Below are 20850 nucleotides of genomic sequence, written 5' to 3' on the forward strand. Positions count from 1 at the left end.
ATCAGTTGAACCTTACGCCCCTGAAATTCGATTACCGGGTGCTAGTTGGCAAGCAGACAAGCAATGTGGGAAAAAATTGGTTTTTTATGGAATATTTTCAGAGTTGTGCAAGGCTTTGAAGCCCTGAATTCTGTGAGCGCCACGTGGCTCATCAAATATCCCACATGCGGACGCGGTATGACTGAATCCGTAGTATAAAGGTGGGAGCGCAACCCCCCTTGGAGTAATGTGAAGCAAGAGATCTCTTGGAGCTCGTGGCCATGGCTGTGAGCGCTGGGCGTTGTGTGGTCGAAGGCGGTGGTGCACGGCGGCGCTGCGTGGGCGGCGCAAGTGGTGCACCCGCGTGTGAGGCAGTTGACAGGAACGATGACATGGCACCCGATAGGGGTAGTTCCCATGGCCGATCGGGCCTTGAAGTTTTAAAGGAGAAGGGAAGGGGCAATAACGACATCGCTATTGCCTCCCCCCCTCAGGTAAGAGGTGAGTCCCGCGGCATACATAGAAAGAGAAAGGGTGGACCTTGAAAAGGGCATCCAGGCCAAGCAAAGGCAAAGGTAAGAGGGACCAGACAAGGAAAGGATAAAGGGGAAGACCAAAAGAGCAAGGGCGAAGTAGAGGCCGGACAAAGCCAAGCTGAGGGCAGCTGAGGGCAAAGATAAAGCCAAACCAAGTCCAAAGGCCAAAATGGAGACCAAGGCCAAGAGAGGACAAAGAGGAGTGGGATGGATAGAGGGAGAGAGTCAAAGTCAAAAATTGAGCAGTATAAGGCTAAACCAAAAGAGGGTAAAATGTGAAAAAATAAAAAATAAAAATGAAGAGCTTAGGGGGCAATAGCGACATCATTATTGCCCCCCTCCCAAGTGCAAAGAGTGAAGAAGAGAGAGATAGAGCAAAGCGGTGCCCTCTTTCCAAAAAGATACCAATTCAAGATGCCAAGTGGACCAATTAAATTGTAAATTCCCAAATTAAAGGCCCCCCCCCTATAAAAGGAAAAAATGGATCAAATTAGGGGATTTTTTCTTGGCCTTTTGAGGTGTCGTTTGAAGCCTGCAAAAGTGGAGTTCTCTAGTAAGCTAGCCCCTTTGTAACTTTTGCTTGAAAATGGCCATGGTAATGGCATTGCAAGCCGGTGTATATGTTTTCTGAAGCGCAATCAAGCCACAGTTTCCTCCCTTGCTGCTGCTTCCCATTCCCCCCTTCTCTTTCTCCTGCTTTCATGGTTCTCTTCGGTGCCGACTGTGTGGAAGTGTGTGCCCCCCCCGGACCGACGGTGTTTTGAATGAGAGAGTGAGATTGAGTGTCTGTGTGGGTGTGTGTAAGGGTGGAGACAGGTAGTGGTTGTAGGTGCATCTTGTGTGGTGGTTTGTAGAGTGTGTGAACAGTGGCAGTTGAGCAGGTGGTGGTCTGCTAGTGTGAAGTGTTTCTTTGAAGGTGTTTTCTGAGAGGATAGGGGTGCTGTGAATACCCTGAGCTATAGAGAGGCCCTTTTGTTTGTGCCGGGAGTGTTCCCCCATTCCCCCTCTTAATCTTCTGGTGCCCCCACTGAGGAGCGCACTGATTGCTCCGCTCTCAGTTGATAAAAAAGAAGCGGTTTTTCACGTTGGAAGTCATGGTAGCTGGAAGCTATGGACCGATTTTTACAGGAGAAGAGAGCCCTCACGAGTGGATGTCAGATTTCAAGCTGCACATGCTATCGTTGCGTATGCCGAACGAGGATAGCAAAATGCAAACTTTTCCTTTGGTGATGTGTGGTAGAGCTAAAGCATGGTATGATGCATTGGAAGGTGAGCCGAAGCAAGCATGGCCGGCTCTACGGGCGAGGTTTCTTCACGACTTCTGCAAGGAGACTTCCCCACCCGAGATGGATGCAAAGCTGAAGGCGCTTGAGCAAGATGTAAGTGAAGAATTCAAATCTGAAGGCGCTTAAGCAAGATGTAAGTGAAGAATTCAATTTGTGTTTGGGTCATTTTGAAGAGTGTTGGGCAGAATTAGTGGCAGCCATGCAATTGGCTAATGGGGACTACTTCAAGCTGGAAAAATTCATGGCCTGTCTGCATCCCAAGGTGAGAGAGAAAGTTGATTTTGAGAGCCCAGAGAATTACAATGGTGCGGTGGCCATTGCATAGTCGAAGAGCAAAAAGATAAAGAAGAAGATAGAGCAAGGTGTGTCAGGTTACGAGACAATGGCCCATGTTCAACCGCAGAGTCCGAGAGAGATTGTACATGAAGAAAATAAGGGAATTCAAGGTGTAGCTGTTGTGCCGCAAAATTGGGTGCGCACAGTGCAAGATTTATCCGAGCAGATGCAGGAGTTGCGGCTCAGTGTCATGCCAGATAGAGGACAACCAAGAGGAGCAAGGGGCAGGGCACGGCTACTGCCTGGTAGATGTTACAATTGTGGAGAAGAAGGGCACTATGCACCTGATTGTCCTCAACCACACAGAGAAAGAGGAGGTATGTACCCGCTTTTTGGTAGAGGTCAAGGTCAAGGACAATACAATGGTCCAAGAGAGAAAGCGGTGGAGAATCTTGTGTAGCCAGCTGTGCAAAACGGAGGTGAGGTCCCAAGAGTAAACATCATAGGGGTGGATAAGCAGGATGTCGAATTTTTGGCCAATAAGAGGGCAAGAGCTGAGAGGGAGACGTAGATAGAGTGGGAAAGTAGAGCTCGCAAAGGCAAAGAGCTCCCAAGAGGTGAGGTCCCAAGAGTAAACATCATAGGGGTGGATAAGCAGGATGTCAAAGTTTTGGCCAATAAGAGGGCAAGAGCTGAGAGGGAGACAGAGATAGAGCGGGAAACTAGAGCTCGCAAAGGCAAAGAGAAGGCGTACGAAGGTAGAGAGCAGCCCGAGCCTAGCAAAAGAAGAAGGCATTGCAAGATCAAGCGAGTGGATTTCCAGCTAGGACGAGGCTATCCCGAGTACAATCTGGTGAGTGATGTTCAAAATAAAAAAGCAAATATTACGTTTGGTCAGTTTCTAGCTTTAAATCCAAAGTTAAGAAGGCACTGGTCCACAAGTGTTAGCACCAGGCTGCCAAGAGCTAAGGGAAATGTGCAAGCAGTGCAAAACATGGCTTTGAGGGTAGGTAGCCCCGCTGATGTTCTTCCATTGGTGGATGCAATTATAGAGAAAAGGATGCAGGTACAAGCCTACATAGATGGTGGAGCACAGGTCTGTGTCATGACAGAAGCAGCCATGAAAGAGATGGGAGTCAAGGCAGTAGTCAGGTCAAATGTGCACATGAGGATGGCTAACCATACTAAAGCCAGGTGTCTCGGTGTGGCGCAGGATTTGAAGGTCAAGGTGATGGGCATAGAGTGCTTGATTGACTTCTTTGTGATGAAAGCAGGGGATAAATCTTACCCTATCATTTTGGGTAGGCCATGGCTTTTGGCAATAGGTGCAAAGCAGGATTGGGAGAGCAAAGTGTTCACTTTGCCTGACAAAGAGAAAGGCAGACAAGTTGTGCTTGATTTGAAGACCAAGGAGAGCAGTTCTCGTCCTATGGCAGTTAAAGATGAGGGTCACACGATGAGTTATGAGTACGAGACCGAGACGGGCTATGATGAAGGCTATACTAGCACAGAGGAAGAGGAGAGCGAGGATGACATGTTAAAGGTAGATGCATACTTGTTCGGGGTCACCATAGACGGCTCTCCACCTAAAGAAGAAGGTATGCAGTCTCAAGCTCATGGTTTAAGCATAGAGGAGGTTTTGAGTATGATAAGTGAAGACCTTACCAAAGGGGAAAAGGAAGGCTATGTTCAATTGTGTGAGTCCTATCCAAACCTATTTGCGACGGAGTACAAGCATTTGCGAGGTGCAAAAGGGGTGGAGCACAAGATTGTTCTTAAGGAAGGGCATAAATCTAAACCACAGAAGTTGAGAAGACTAGGGGAAATTAAAAAAGAAGCCCTTTGGCAAGAGATCAATAAGCTATTGGATGCAAGAATGATATATCCTCTGAAGGAGTCAGAGTGGGTCTCGCCAGTGGTCATAACCCCTAAGAAGAATGGGAAATGGAGAGTGTGTGTCGACTACAAGACATTGAATGCCACGTCCAAGAGGAATCACTACCCCTTGCCGTTTCAAATGAAATCCTAAACCAGGTGGCTGGGCATGAGGTACTCGATTATGGATGGCTTTTCGGGGTACTTTCAGATAGGGATTGCACTTGAAGACCAATTGAATACCACATTCATATCGCCATGGGGTTGTTTCGCTTACCGCAGGATTCCATTCGGCTTGGTGAATGTATATGCCACCTTGCAAGGTTGGATGAACAGGGTATTTGGTCCATACTTGGGTAGTTTTATTAGGGTCTTCATGGATGATATCGGCTGCTACAGTTCAAGGTTGGAGCACCTATTGAAACTCCAGTTATTCTTTCAAAGTCTTGATGAAGAAGGAGGCCAGCTGAATCCCAAGAAGTGCAAGCTAGCACAGCCTCGAGTGCAGCTGTTAGGTCATGTGGTGTCACAAAACGGTATAGAGGCTGATCCTGAGAAGGTGAAGGCGTTGGTGTTGATGGAGCCGCCATCAGATGCTCAAGGTTTGTATTCATTTGTTCATAAATTGAAGTATTTGTCACGTTTCTTTTGGATGCTGTAGCAATATGTACATCCTCTTCAAAAGAGGGCTCGACAAGTGCATGGTTATGAGTGGAATGAGGAAGCTCAAGGGGTTTTTGATAGGGTTAAAGAGATTTTGTGCCAGTTGCTAGCCGTGTGTCCTCCCAATCGAGAGAACGACTTCTATGTGTCTATGACAGCGGGCACTGTTGCTATTGGAGCGGTTCTACTACAAAAGGTAGGAAGAACCTACAAGCCGATATACTTCGCGAGCAGGGTGATTACCCCAGGAGAGGCTACCTACACCGAGGCGGAGCAGTGGGTGATGGCTCTCATCTTCGCTTGCAGGAAGTTCAAAGTCCATTTGATTGTGCGTAAGTTTTTTGTGTTGACGGAAGCTAATAATCTATTGCCAGAGGTAGTGCTACATTTGAAGCCAGGAAGGAGGATTATGAAGTGGGTGTTGGAGCTACAGGAGTTTGAGTTCGAGTTCAATGTGGATCACACGAGTCGATCTCACCTGGCAGACATTCTCATCAGCAAGGCCATTGATTTATCAGCCTATCAAAGGGTGGTACGGGATGAATCCAAGGAGGAACCCGATTTGGAGGATGCTTTTACTATGTGGTTCGATGGAGCGTATCGAAGGGTAGTGTAGAAGGCAGGAGGAGGTGTGGTGATACACAACCCACACGGCCAAACGATATTTTCAAAGGCGTATGATCTGGAGGATGTCCACACCAATAATGAGGTGGAGTATCTCACTCTGCATTTGGGTCTCAAGCAGTGCATAGAGTTCGGTATTTCAAGGTTGGTGGTGAAGGGAGATACATTGCTAGTCATCAAGGAACTATTAGGACAATGGAAAGTAAAGTGCAATTCTTTGAAGCATTGGTTCTTTTCCATCAAGAAGATGTTGAAGTGTTTTGAAGAGGTCCAATTCAAGCATGTGAGAAGAGAGCAGAACCAAGAGGCGGATCAACTAGCTAGCAGCAAAGTACAGGTGCATGTTGCAGGTCTATACGTGGCCCCAGCCACTTATGCAGGTAGAGAGACTCTTAAGGAGATTGAAGTCTTTTTGAGTACAGGGCAATGTTCAGAGGGTTTGTCCAAGATGCAAAAGAGAAGAGTGGTGCAAAAGGCCCGCAAATTCACACTGGTAGGTGAGGATCTCATGAACTATGGGCATGATGGAGTGCTTAGAAGGGTGCTATACAAAGAAGAGATAGGGATGGTGCTGGAGCAATGCCATGAAGAGAGCAGACACCAGGGCAAAGATCAAGTTCTGTTTTGAGTGCTTAGAGCATGGTTTTGGTGGCCTTCCATTGTGAAGGACGTGCATTATTGGTGCAAGACGTGCCACGAGTGTCAAACTATAGGTGAAAGACGACTGGTAGCGGAGTCACAGGGCGCCATTATCGCACAAAGCGCCTTTGAGAAGTGGGGTCTGGATGCTATAGGCCCTCTCCCAAAGTCTACAAGTGATAAGAAGTACGTGGTTGTAGCCATTGACTATCTTACAAGGTGGGTCGAGGCCAAAGCATTGAAAGAAGTAAATGCTAATGTGGTGCCTCAGTTTGTGTTTGATAACATATGTTGCCGTTTTGGTGTTCCATGGGTGTTAGTTTCTGATAGGGGTTAGGGGTTTAGAAGCAAGCTCATGAGCGCATTAATGGAAAAGTTAAAGATTCAGCACAGGTTTTCCTCACCCTATCACCCCCAATGCAATGGTCTAGTCGAGAGTGCTGATGGTCAAATCGTCAAGATGTTAGCGAAGTATGTGTACAAGCAGGAAGCTGAGTGGGAAGCAAATCTAGAGAAGTGTCTGTGGGCGTATAGAACGTCCTATAAAGTGGCTATACAAACTTTACTCCATTCGAGCTTGTTTATGGTAAGGAGGCGGTGTTACCAGTGCATGCATAGCTAGGTGCTTTAAAGGGTATGTGGCGTGTCAATGCCACTCAACAAGGGGTTCTAAAGGATCGGATAGCCAACTTGGAGGCTTTGCAGATGGACAGAGAGGCAATGGCAGACTACTATGTGAAACAGAGAGAGAAGCGGGTTGCCAAGTTCAATCAAAACCTGCCGGACAAGAAGATAGAGGAAGGAGACCTGGTCATGAAGTATGAAAGCTACCTGGATTTTACATTCCAGAAGAAGTTCAAGAAGAAGTGGACAGGTCCATATAAAGTGAAGAAGGCCTTTCCGAATGGGACGTATCAACTGGTAAGAGCAAATGGCAAGCTTCTCAAGAACATGGTAAATGGTGTGCGGCTCAAAATGTATTTCGACTAGTGCCTGAAGTGCAGCAAATTATAGTCAAGGGGGGTGGGAAACCCACCTAAAGCATGCAGTGTGCAAGAGAAAGAAAATGAAGCTTTTGTACATAGCCTGTACATACAGTTATAGTTTTGCGAGTTCTTTTTACCGTCAGTTTGGTGTGCCAGATTTAAAGTTGTGTACATATGCTTTTGGTCGAACATAAATGTTTGACGAGGGGGCTGGGCAATGATGGTGCAGCTAAAGTTGTTCGAGGCTAGCAGGTGGTCTATGCCAGGCAAAGGGTGCACTCGAGTGCAGTGCAGAAGGCTAGGGTAGGTGCCAAGGCCCTTGGCAACCAAAGGATATCGGGAATGTATGCTTAAAGCGGTTAAGTAGGCCAAAAAGGCTGCAGGATGGTCCAGATGGGATGGAGGATGAAGATGTCCAAAATGACAAGTCAAAGCTCTAGAATGTAGACTTCAACGTGCTCTAGAAGCCGGTCTAGACGACTCATCAAACGGAGCCCTCGTGCTCAAGATATTGCAGTTTAAAGAAAGAGTATGTTGCAAATCCCCGACGGATCGGGCAGCTGGATACAGGTAGCCCGGGCTGATGTCAGTGCATACATGTGTAGAGCTCAAGTTACGGAGCATGCCTGTCTTCTCAGATTGCGAATCGGAGCTCTGGATAGCAAGATATGGTTAGTTTGAAGATTTTTCGAGGGCCAGGTCTGAGCCCACTTGCACGCATTGGAGGATGTGCCATTTGGCGTCATTTTGGCCTCGCCAAGGTTCTCGGTGGCAGTGTGCATCATGGGGAATTAGCACAAATTGATGGTTCATTAAACGGGTTCCTGGTCCGCAAGATACTGCAGGTCAAAGTTGGGGGCTATCCCTTGGGTGGTGATTACAGATGCTTTTTTGGGGTTTTGTAGCCCCTTGTTTGGTAGACCTTGGACAATTAGAGTGTGGTGAGCATGGGGGGGTTCAAAATCAGGAACCAACTCCATCAGTTGAACCTTACGCCCCCGAAATCCGATTACCGGGTGCCAGTTGGCAAGCAGACAAGCAATGTGGGAAAAAATTGGTTTTTTATGGAATATTTTCAAAGTTGTGCAAGGCTTTGCCTTGAATTCTCCGAGCGCCACGTGGCTCATCAAATATCCCACATGCGAACGCGGTTTGATTGAATCCAGAGTATAAAGGTGGGAGCGTAACCCCCCTTGGAGTAATGTGAAGCAAGAGAGCTCTTGGAGCTTGTGGCCATGGCCGTGAGCGCTGGGCGCTGTGTGGTCGAAGGCGGTGGCGCGTGGCGACGCTGCGTGGGCGAATTTTGGCGAAGTGGGGCGGCGCAGGTGGCGCGCCCGCGTGTGAGGCAGTTGACAGTAATAACGATGACATGGCTCCCGACAGGGGAAGTTCCCACAGCCCATTGGGCCTTGAAGTTTTAAAGGAGAAGAGAGGGGGCAATAGCGACATCGCTATTGCCTCCCCCGCTCAGGTAAGAGGTGAGTCCCGCAGCATAGAGAGAAAGAGAAAGGGTGGACATTGCAAAGGGCGTCCGGGCCAAGCAAAGGCAAAGGTAAGAGGTACCAGACAAGGAAAGGATAAAGGGGAAGACCAAAAGAGCAAGGGCGAAGTAGAGGCCGGACAAAGCCAAAAGCTGAGGGCAAAGATAAAGCCAAACCAAGTCCAAGGGCCAAAATGGAGACCAAGGCCAAGAGAGGACAAAGAGGAGTCCGATGGATAGAGGCAGAGAGTCAAAGTCAAAAATTGAGCAGTATAAGGCTAAACCAAAACAGGATAAAATGTGAAAAAATAAAAAATAAAAATGAAGAGCTTAGGGGGCAATAGCAACATCACTAATGCCCCCCTCCCAAGTGCAAAGAGTGAAGAAGAGAGAGATAGAGCAAAGCGGTGCCCTCTTTCCAAAAAGATACCAATTCAAGATGCCAAGTGGACCAATTAAATTGTAAATTCCCAAATTAAAGCCCCCCCCTATAAAAGTAAAAAATGGATCAAATTAGGGGATTTTTTCTTGTTCTTTTGAGGTGCCGTTTGAAGCCTGCAAAAGTGGAGTTCTCTAGCAAGCTAGTCCCTTTGTAACTTTTGCTTGAAAATGGCATTGCAAGCCGGTGTATATGTTTTCTGAAGCGCAATCAAGCCACAGTTTCCTCCCTTGTTGCTGCTTCCCCTTCCCCCCTTCTCTTTCTCCTGCTTTCATGGTTCTCTTCGGTGCCGATTGTGTGGAAGTGTGTGCCCCCTCGGACCGACGGTGTTTTGAATGAGAGAGTGAGATTGAGTGTCTGTGTGCGTGTGTGTAAAGGTGGAGACAGGCAGTGGTTGTAGGTGCATCTTGTGTGGTGGTTTGTAGAGTGTGTGAACAGTGGCAGTTGAGCAGGCGGTGGTCTGGTAGTGTGAAGTGTTTCTTTGAAGGTGTTTTCTAAGAGGATAGGGGTGCTGTGAATACCCTGAGCTATAGAGAGGCCCTTTTGTTTGTGCCGGGCGTGTTCCCCCATTTCCCCTCTCCAACATCGAGTTGGCTGGGTCCTGATCTTTGAAATATTTAAAGCAATCTTGGTATGTTGAGTGGATCAGCTGGTTAAGGTGCCCTCAAAATGTCCTCCCCAAAGAGGAACATAGATCCACCTCCCCCCCTCGATGTATATAATAGTAGTAGCCACGAGCGTCCGGGGCGGGCGCATCGCGGTCCTTATCCTCATGTGGAGCTCCAAGGTTTGAGCGAGGAGGTCAGGGTGTAAGAGGAGGTGAATCTGTAGGACTGTCTCCTCCACCACCAAAGCATCACGAGCCACTACCTCGATGAGAGTGTGAGCCACCACTACGGGAAGAGCGCTGGCCACCTGAAGAGCGTTGGCCCGAGCCCGAACCGCTCGGTGGTGTAGGCAACGGATAACTCAACGGTGCGGGCGTGGATTGCTGCGAATGCAAGGTGGAGGGAGGTGAGAGTGACGGGAAAGTCGAGGGTAAGGTGGAGGGAGGCAATGTGGGAGGCACACTCTGCACGCGGGAGTGCCGGCGCTCGGTGTCACAAGCGATGAGAGCCCATAGGCAGCCAACTGTGCGGGTGTGTACCGCCCTAGAAGACTCTACTACGAGGATAGCCACTCTGCCTGGGCACGGTATGGCCTTTTGAGGTTGGGGTCGTGTACTACATCTCGGAACCATCGAAAGCCGAAGGACAATTGTGGCTGGTGGGAGGAAGACTGCGAGTAGTAAGCCGAACAAGCGTCCTCGTAAGAGAGGCCGTCGGCAAGAAAGTCCTCTATGGTTCGATAGCCAGGCGTGGAAGAGGATGACATATCTTACAATTTCACAAAAAAAAGGGACCCTAATTAACATTGGATTCTAGTCAAAGTGAGATTCTTTATTGCATAGGATTCCTCCTTGGATAGGATTCCTTTTATCTCCTATTTAAGAAATGGTTTGTGTGCTTATTTTTTTTGCATCCATTTAGAGTGTGTGTGTGTGTGCTTCTAATTAATCTATTGTGTGTGTGCGTTAGTGTGTGGCAAAGAAAATAATCTAGTGTGTGTGTGTTGGACCTTAATCTACCGTGGGGCTTCTCGGTGACCATTGGGGTCTCAATCAACATCATCGCACACCCACATGGAGGCATGTTTTGGTGTGCTTGTAATGCATGCACACTAATTCTTGCATTAGTGTGTGCTTAGGCAAACATTAGTGTGTGCTTATGCACAAATTAGTGTGTGAAAACACACCAATGCATGCACATACACACTAATGAAAGCACATACACACTAATGCAAGCATTAGTGTATGCTTGTAGCGCATGCACACACTAATGCTCGCATTAGTGTGTGTGTGTGCATGCATTAGTGTGTTTTCACACACTAATTAGTGCACAAGCACACACTAATGCTTGCATTAGTGTGTGCAATTTTTTCACACACCAATGCTCACAATAACGTGTCCTTGTGCATGCATTAGTGTGTAGACACACTAATTTGTGCACAAGGACACACTAATGCAAGCATTAGTGTGTGCTAGAGAGGTATGCACACACTAACGCTTGCATTAGTGTGTGCTTGGGCACAAATTAGTGTGTGGAAACACACTAATGCATGCACACACTAGAATGCTTGCATTAGTGTGTGTGTGTATAATGTATGCACACACTAGAATGCTCGCATTAGTGTGTGCTTGTAACGCATGCACACACTAATGCGGGCATTAGTGTGTGATTGTGCACAAAATAGTGTGTGAAAACACAATAATTTGTGCACAATCACATACTAATGCAAGCATTAGTGTATGTGTATGATGCATGCACACACTAATGCAAGCATTAGTGTGTGCTTGTAACGCATGCACGCACTAATGCAAGCATTAGTGTCTGTATAATGCATGCACACACTAATGCTTGCATTAATGTGTGCTTGGTCACAAATTATTAGTGTGTGCTTGTGCATGCATTAGTGTGCTAACACACTAATGCATGCAAGCACACACTAATGCAAGCATTAGTGTGTGCTTGTAACGCATGCACACACTAATGCGGGCATTAGTGTGTGATTGTGCACAAAATAGTGTGTGAAAACACATTAATTTGTGCACAATCACACACTAATGCAAGAATTAGTGTGTGTGTATAATACGGGCATTAGTGTGTGATTGTGCACAAAATAGTGTGTGAAAACACATTAATTTGTGCACAATCACACACTAATGCAAGTATTAGTGTGTGTGTATAATGCATGCACACACTAATGCTCATATTAGGGTGTGCTTGTGCATGCATTAGTGTATAAACACACTAATGCATGCACAAGCACACACTAATGCAAGCATTAGTGTGTGCTTGTAACGCATGCACACACTTATGCAAGCATTAGTGTGTGTATAATGCATGCAACGCATGCACACACTTATGCAAGCATTAGTGTGTGTATAATGCATGCACACACTAATGCTTGCATTAATGTGTGATTGTGCACAAAATAGTGTGTGTGTGTGTGTACAATGTGTGTGTGCATGTGTGTGTATGCATTGTGTGTGTGTGTGTGTGTGCAATGTGTATGCATTGTGTGTGTGTGTGTGTGTGCAATGTGTATGCATTGTGTGTGTGTGCATGTGTGTGTGTGTGTGTATGTGTTTATGTGTGTGTGTGTGTGTGTAGAAGAACGAGAAGAAAGAGAGAGAGAGTTCAAGCACTTACAGTCGTGACCTCGATCGCTTGGATATGGTGGGGATGGAGATGAAGATAGTAATAGAGCTTGGAGATGGAGAGGGAGAAGGAGAGAGAGCTTGGAGATGGAGAGGGAAACAGGCACACGCAGAGAAGGAACTCGTTTTTGAATTTTCGGCATTCAATTTCGCGGGGGTACGTAGGTGCCCCATTTATATAAAAAATTTTGCTGTAAATTTTACCGCGTGTATTACCGCGTGTATTACCGCGAAAAGCTTTAATAAGCCATTAAGGTTAGGCCTACTGGATGTCCTCTTGTACCCACCTCTTTACCTTACAGTCCCCTCTATCTTTAATGAGTGTCAGTCATGTCAGTACCAACATTCTTGATTCTTCTTTTTCTTATTTTATTTTTTCTTATTTAGTGTGTGGTCATGTGTGCAGGTCGATTGGGATGACGTGGATCTGTCGGTTGGCACGGAACGAACTCGATGGTTGAGAGAGCAACTACCAGGTCCATGTACACGATGTAAGCATGTGATTGCACGGCTTCGGCGTATATGCTTGGCTCACGTGGATGATTATGGACTATGGGACGATTCGAGAAAACGCGCTCGAATGGAAACTAGTGATCCGAGGGTTTTGGCATCCATTGATGTTGCTCCCCATTGGAGTGTGATTGGGGGTGGAGGCGGGAGGAGGACGGAAGAGCGATTGCACCAGGAAGCAGTCATGGGAGGGGGGTCACACCCGCCGTCCGATGTGGGTGGGTCCACACGAGCGCATGCGCATCCTACATCCACCACATATGGGGATCTCCCCACCACCCCGCCCGGCATGGAGGTGGAGGAAGATCATTTGCACAATATGGTTGAGGATCTTCTTGTACGTGAGGGGGAAAATGAGTGTGAGCCTGAGTGTGCATGTGAAGAAGCCGCCCAAAAAACCAAAGATTCATTGCTAGAGGTAGCACACACCGCTCGAGGGATGCTCCTACTCCATATTACGAGTGTCTCTTGAGATCTTGAATATTCAAGCAATGTTCAGATGGAGCAATGCAGGGGTCGATGCACTATTGAGGTACGTTTAAGTGTAATAAGTGTTAGTTCTGAGTTTTTTTCGTGGTTATATGCAATAACGAGTTTTCTTTAATTATGTCATAGGCTATTAGGCAAGATGATGCCTAAAAGCAACCATCTTCCAGAAATTCGAATTTCGAAGGAAGGTATGACAGGTGGTGATAGGGCTTGGGATGGACTATGATCGCATACATGCATGTGCCAATGATTGCGTGCTATTCCGCAATGAACATGCAGGGCTTGATGCTTGCCCCGAGTGTGGAGAATCAAGGTACAAAGAGGGAATGCAAGGAACCACAATATCTCGCAAGGTTCTTCATCATTTCTCCCTTATTCCCCGCATCAAGCACATGTTCAACACCAAAGGAACAAGCGAGCTTCTTACATGGCATATGACAAATCGCTCCACCGATGGGGTTATGAGAGTGCCGGCTGACTCGCTGGCATGGAAACACATCGAGCAGACATGGCCGGAGTTTAGAGAAGAGCCTCGTCACTTGAGGCTTGGTCTGGCTAGTGATGGGGTAAAACCCTTTAGACAATGGGTACTTGGCCAGTGGTTGTTGTGAACTACAACATTCCACCATGGGAGTCAACCGAGAAGGGGAACATTTTTCTCTCTCTTCTAGTCCCAGGAAAACACAAGGTGAAGAACATGGATGTATATTTAGAACCTTTGATTGAAGAGCTTCAAGAGCTATGGAACGACATAGATGTTTTTTATGTATCAAGACCACTTCGTGATCGGCGCACAATGATCAAGTGCATTCTCATGTGGACCATGCATGATTGCCCCGGGCTTGGAGAGATTTCTGGTAAGCTTATACTTTGTGAAGCTCTTTAATGTCTTTGCATTGGTCACTTATATGCGGTTATGTCTTTTGTTTTTGTAGGACTATCGACATCTGAACATAGCGCATGCCCAACTTGTGGACCCTCACTCGTGACAGAGAGACCCGCTCTACTTGGTAAGGTGATCTACCCCAATAACCATCGCTTCTTGCCGCCCACACATCGATCTTATGCTCCACCATGCAATGGGACGGAGCCACTCCATTGGACCATGGCCGATTGGGCAAGACATTGGAATGAGCATCACAACACATTGCCTCCTCCCAATGATCCACCTAGAGGTATGTCTAGGTACTCTATTTTCTTATCACTACCCTATTGGGCTTCATTGAAAATCCAACACCTATTGGATCCAATGCATGTGTTCAAAAATGTTGGGCAAGCTATATGGGATCACATAGTAGGAAAGAAAGATTCATTGGGGGCTAGAGAGGACATGAGGGCCATAAGGAGGCTCCCTCCTTCGGCCACACCTCGCATGGGGCCTTGGGGGAAGATGTTTCTTCCAAAGGTACCTTGGATTCTATCAAGGGTGGATCAAGAGCGGATGAAACAACTCATTGCATCCATCCGTACTCCAACATGTTATATGCGTTCGCTCAAGGGTGCCTTCACTAAAACTAAGAAAGGAGGATCCACACAACTGTATGGGCTCAAATCCCATGATTGGCACAAGATTCTTCAAGTAATGTGTGTGTGTGTGTATGTGAGTGTGTGTGTATGTGGTTTAGGGTTCTGGATACTAATAAGTCTTTTTTTTGTGCAATAGTTTGTGCTTCCAATTAGCATTAGTGGATTTGTGGACACGAAGGTAAAGGCTGCAATATTCAAGGTGGGAGAAGTTGTCAGGTTTAGCACATTTGATCCTCCCTCCTAAACTTTACTTTGAAGACGAACTTTACTATGAAGATTATGAAGGGTTTTTTGGTTACAGGTTTGTGAGTTCCAAATAAATCGAAGTTTCATCCATTCCAACAGCTCGACTTCTAGCGATTGAAGCAACTTGTGCTATTGAGGATGCATTCCCATGTTCTATCCTTGTTAGCCAAGTTCACCTATTGCTCCATCTTGTTAAGGAGATAGCCATTTGTGGTGTGGTTCACTCCAGGTGGATGTTCTTTCTTGAGAGGTTCCTAATGACCTTGAAAGACTTTGTAAGGCTAGGATTACAACCAGAGGTATTCATCGATCTTAAGCCTTAAACCTTATTAGGATTGGATTGTATTCACAACGCTTTTTATTGGTTACTTTAATCACTAATGGTTTCATGTGTTCAGGCAAGCATGGCAGAGCGTTCGATTGTACAAGAGGCTTTTGTGTATGTCTCTCAATATCTTTTCACAATAGACCCATCATTGCCTCATTTAAAGACAGAGGAAGAGGATCCAAAAAAACACGCAAAAATTCCAAGTGGGAAAGGTTCTCTCTTGATTTTGGATAGGGAATTTCAAGCCATAGTCAACAACCATTGTCTACTCAATGCTCCCATCATGGGCAAATGGGTGGATATGTATGTGGAGGTGCGTACAACGAGAGAAAGGGAGAGGGAAGCATGGAAGAGGTCACATGGCGGTAGGCGAGCACCTCCCTTTCCTAAAGAGCTTGCCAAATATCCTGATCTAATTCCAGTTGGGTGGATACACAATGCCATGACCAAGGCCAAGGCACAAGGAGAACAAATAAGCCCTAAAGAATGGGAGTACGTGCGAGGATGTCTACCAAGGGTAATATAATCAATGTGTTTAGTGCATGTGTGTATGTATGTGTGTCATCTCTCTCTCTCTCTCTCTCTCTCTCTCATCTATCCTGATTGGTTTTTGCAGGCCTTCACATTCAACTCTATGTGGTCCGAACGACATCATTTTCGAACTCGCAAGATAGATGAGCGTCGAACCACTCATGATAGTGGAGTTATGGGCAACTTTGACACGACAACACGAGAGGTGAGGGAATGTGGAACAATAGAGAGGATAATCAAAGTGGATTTCGGAACATTTCACAAATATATCTTTGACTGCCGATGGTTTGTGGGTGAGGTTAAGAGACATGAGAATGGGATCTATATGGTAGACTCCGGGCAATTTCATCGCGGGAAGACCGACAACTTGGTGCAACCTAGTAGTTGTGAGCAGGTAAATTTCATGTGCAACTCACTAAAACATTATATGATACATATAAAACTACATTCATGTTATTTTTTGCTCTGTGACCTACAGGTGTTTTATGTGCCTTGTATGTATCGAAGATGACTTTGGTATGTTATTCCAGTCACACCACGGAGCAGATCTATCTTTGCAGATACGAACATAGAGACTTTGGCAGATCCCACCATACCATCTCAAGAAGACGCCAATGACGATGATGCAGTAGAGGTCGAGGAGAACCAACCATTCCCAATAACCAACCATAGTGAGGAGGAGGACAAGGATGGAGAGGATGATGATGATTCAATAGGAGAGGCTGTAGAGGATGAATCAATAGATTTATTTGTTGATTTAGCTACCATGGGGTTGTACATGAATGTAAGCACTTATAGAGATCTCTTGGAGGATAAAAATTAATAAATATCTTTTGGATTTTGTCTTCTTTCTCTACTTATGCTGTACAAAAGGGCTATTTGTTTATGAACGCAAGACAATACAATTTTGATCAATCATTCGCTTGCCATTTTCATATGAATACATAGTTGACATAAGATTTTGAGGTGAAAACAAAATATTTTTTGATATAGAATCTCATGGAGTACAAATGAGAAGAGTAGGAGAATCATACCAATAGGAGAATCATACCAATAGATGAGGCAAGCAAAGAGAAGAGAGGCACTAAAAATCCAATGAGAATGGGATTTCTTACACTCCATGCAAAAAGGGGGTACCAATTTCTGAAAAGTAACAAAATAGAATAGAATTTATAGAAAGGGAAAAGTGGGAGAGGAATGGGGGTGTCCGGTCAAGTGGATTCTTTTTTTATTGCGGTAATTTGCACGGCTATATGCGCGGTAATACATACGGTAATAATCGAGGAAAAATCAAAAAACCCGCTAGAAGGGTTACAGCATACAATCTCTCTCTTTCTTAAACCTCTCTCTCTCCTCTTATGCGGTAATGCTGTGCGGTAACAGCAGCATTCTCCCATAGTGATAATTCAATTTCTGGACCCTTGTTTGGACAACTTCGTACCCAATGATCACCTCCACACTCATAGCATGGACCTTCTTGTTTCACAATTGGTGATCTAGCTAATGGTTGTTCTTGCCTTGTGAGGATGTTCTTTGAACCATACTCCTGTGAATGATTGGCTATGAACATGAGCGTATTCCCATCCATGTACTGGTTTCTCACGGGTTGCGGCATATACGTTGGCTGAGTGTAGTTGACTACTACTCTACCATCATTCAAAACAGGTGGTTGTTGCCCTAGCACACGTCGTGGCTTTGGCTAAGTGCTACAACATGGAGTGGCGTGATCCCCTCCACAAGTATTGAATGTCCTCAATTGAGGATGTGGTACATTTAGGTTTTGTTGGTAGCCTTGGTTTATTCTTCTAATCATCCCCTCGACCACTTGATCAATGATTGGTTCCCAAGGAGTTTGAACATCTCTCTTTGTTTTTGATTCTCTCTTTGGAGAAGAGGCACTACTAGTCGTGTTATCTGTATCTTCAATCACCTCTTCGTAGGCCTTGCAATTGTCAACTAGATATAGAGCTTCTCTAGCGACTTGCTCAAATGTCTTGCATCCTTTTAGATGTAGGTCCTTTTTGAAAGTTTCATTCCTCAAGCCCTCTATGAAGTGAACTGATAATATCTCATCTTGTGGTAACTCTTTCAAAGGACATCTATGAATGTATTGTTTGAAGCGAAGCAAAGCTTCCTTCACTCTTTCGTTCACTTTTTGTTTGAAAGCGTAGATTTGGGACACGGTGTTATGTTTGATTCCCCTTTTTGAGAATTGCTCTACATACTCTTGTAAGAGTTGTGATATGTTTGGAAAATCATATCTTTTTATGGTTGGAACCAAGTCAAGGCTATTCCTTTCAATGTTAACCCAAATCCCTCATACTGAGTATGGAAATCCGTAATTCGTTCAGCTCTCAAAACTCGTTTGAAGAGTGAGACATGAGCATATGGATCCCCTGACCCATCGTATTTTGTCTTGACACATTGTACCACTTGATATGTTCTTAATTGTTGGGGTTTAGTCACTAATCTAACCAATTCGTGGTCTCTTAGAAAGACGTCTCTCACTCTCTCCTCTTGTCTTGGAGAGAATCCCGGTGGAATCCTCTCTGATGTGTACTCTGTCATCGTTTTTGGTTGAAAGTAAATAGAGATTGGAGTACCCTTATACTTATATCTCTCTTGGTCAATTGGATCAACAAGTGTGTACTCACGTCCATATTTATCTACCATTAAAACTTGCACTGCATTGGCATCTGTGTACATGAATGCATAGAGGTTCTTATTGAATGTCAACTCTCCATCGTAGGGTTCTATACACCTATAAAAGATGTATCGATCCCCGTTTGTGATTCTATACAAGCCCTCATGAGTGTAATCTGTAAGCACTCTCATGGATTCATTGGCTTTGATGAATCTCAAGTTTGGTTTGTCGATTAGAGGATGCCTCTCCTCTATGGATTCTCCCAATCCCTCTGTTGTAGGCATTGCAACGTTTTTCATGTCTCTGAGTGGAGTAGAAAACCCTGGTGGTGGATGATTTTTCAAGGTTAAAGATCTTTCAAGATTCTCAAGATAGTCCTTGTTGATAAGCCCACTTTGGTTTAGTGAAACTTATCCATTTTTGCCCCCAGTAAGGTCTCTCAAAAGTCAGGAATTTGTGACTTTTAGGTCTCTCGGGACTGGTCTTGGGGTACCCTAAAAGTTTGGATTTAGGAAACTTAGAACAATTCAGCTCTAAAAACAAAACTTGATTAATTATAAAAGCCAATCGTGCGAGTACTTCACATAAGCTTAAAGGGATTCCACAAAGGAAAAAGAGAGATTTTACTAAAACATGGCATCATGGAATTTGCCAAAGCGTTTCGACTTATTGAGTCTCATCAGGGCATTCCATGAATACAAAAAATTATGTCTTTATGCTATTGGTTTTATAAGAACTTTTGGAGGGAAATGTGGGTAGGTGGGCATTTATTGGGCTTGAGTACAGCTTAAGAGTTTCAATGGTGATGGATGTAGAACAAGAAATAGATTGGCTTTGTTGGGCATTCATTGGGCTTGTCTACAACTTTAAGAGTTTAAAATTGTGATGGGTGTATACCAAGAAAATGATTGGCTTTCTCTAGTTGAGCATTAAATGGGCTTGTGTACAACTTCATGGTGATGGATGAATACCAAGAAATAGATTGTCTTTGTTGAAAGTCAGTGTAATTCCTTGGGAGTGGAACTTTTTAAGGTGTTAATTTTTGGTGATCTCTAGAGAGATTGCATAAAAGTGGTACCAATGGCTAGGGGGTTTCATGAAGCACTAGAATCCTTGATAAGGGTCAAAACATTAGATTTCTCCAATAGATTTTGTCGTAACCCCTCCTTCATTATACAAGATTGAAGTCTTGAGCTGTGCAACAATGAATTTGATGTACATGGCTAGCTTAGGTTAAGGTTTGGGGCCAGAGTGTGGTGAAAGGTTAGGTTGAGGTTTGGGCCAAGAGTCTGGTGGAGGCAAACGTTTAGCTTAAAATAAGCTTGGGGTTATGGGGGCAAGGTTAACTTTGCATAGGATTAGAGTTTTTATGAGGGCAAGGCTATCTTAGTACCAGTCACCAACTTGGCGAGGCAAAAAGCGATGACAAACTATAAAATTGGTGCAATTTGCCATAGGCTAAACTGATAAATGAACTCGGAAGGGTTGCATCTCCATTGGATGTATGTGGACTTGGAAGGGTTGTATCTCCATCGGATGTATGTGGAGACTTACAAATTACAATTTAGTACAATTGTAAGGTGGGGTGCAAGTCTTTGTCAGTTGGTTGTTAACTGTACCCTGCGAGTGGATAGTTAAGTAAACAGACGTTGGTTATGATAATAACACTATATCCAATAAAAAGCAGGCAGAGGCATTTTTAAGATAGGTTAAGGTATGCAAGTTTTATGAGGTCGGGTTCAACTTAGTTCTAGGTCACCAACTAGGCGAGGCAAAGACCCTGGGCAACGTACAAGGTGGAAAAATGGAATTAACTTTCAAGGTAAGGTCAAGGATGATAAAAGTTGTAGATTATAACATACAAGAAAGGTGGGGTCAAGGCACATAAAGCTATCAATTTTAGCAAGGTGCGGATGTACATGATGAAGGGATAGGACACATGTAGAAGGGGGTTACAATCCACATATAGCTATAAGATTGGTGCCTTTTAGATGAGGGTAAAGTGATAAATTACTTAGAAGGGCTACATCTGCACCGAATGCATGTGCAGATTAATAAAAAAATTGTACAATTGTAAGGTGGGGTGCAAGGCCGTGAGGGTAGGTTAATTACTAAGGTATTCTAGAAAAAGATAGTAAAGTTGCCTTGAGGTTAACAAAGCTAAAAAGGACCTTGTATGTTGAAAATTTCTGTGTGGTAGTGAATAGTCAAGTAGAGAGACATGGTTGCATGGAGACAATAAGGGGCCCTTGAAGGTGGTCAAGTGATGTTTTCTCTGCTCATGGGTTTGATGGAAATGGTGATTGCTTGGCTTGGGCAGTGTGAAGTAAGCAGATCTATGCCACAAGTGGATGTTTAACTAATGAAAGGGCAAAGGAATAAAGTTTGAGCTAGCTACTCTTTAGGTCTCAATACCAAGAGAACTGGTTGGACTTGATGTTCATGCAAGGTCAAGGGACCTATAACTGGCATGGACCATCACTTGTGGAACAAAAGAAGTCCACAAGAGCAAGAATCATCAGTTGTGGATGCA

General features: G+C 45.0%; 1 pseudogene; it reads left to right on the top strand.

Annotated features, from left to right (window-relative positions):
• The first annotated feature begins 260 nt into the window (after positions 1-260).
• LOC147427740 (uncharacterized) lies at positions 261-16184 on the top strand (annotated as a pseudogene).
• Positions 16185-20850: the final 4666 nt, after the last annotated feature.

The sequence above is a fragment of the Adiantum capillus-veneris genome, chromosome 23 (genome assembly GCF_014529385.1).
Source record: "Adiantum capillus-veneris isolate H3 chromosome 23, ASM1452938v2, whole genome shotgun sequence".
NCBI lineage: Eukaryota > Viridiplantae > Streptophyta > Polypodiopsida > Polypodiales > Pteridaceae > Adiantum > Adiantum capillus-veneris.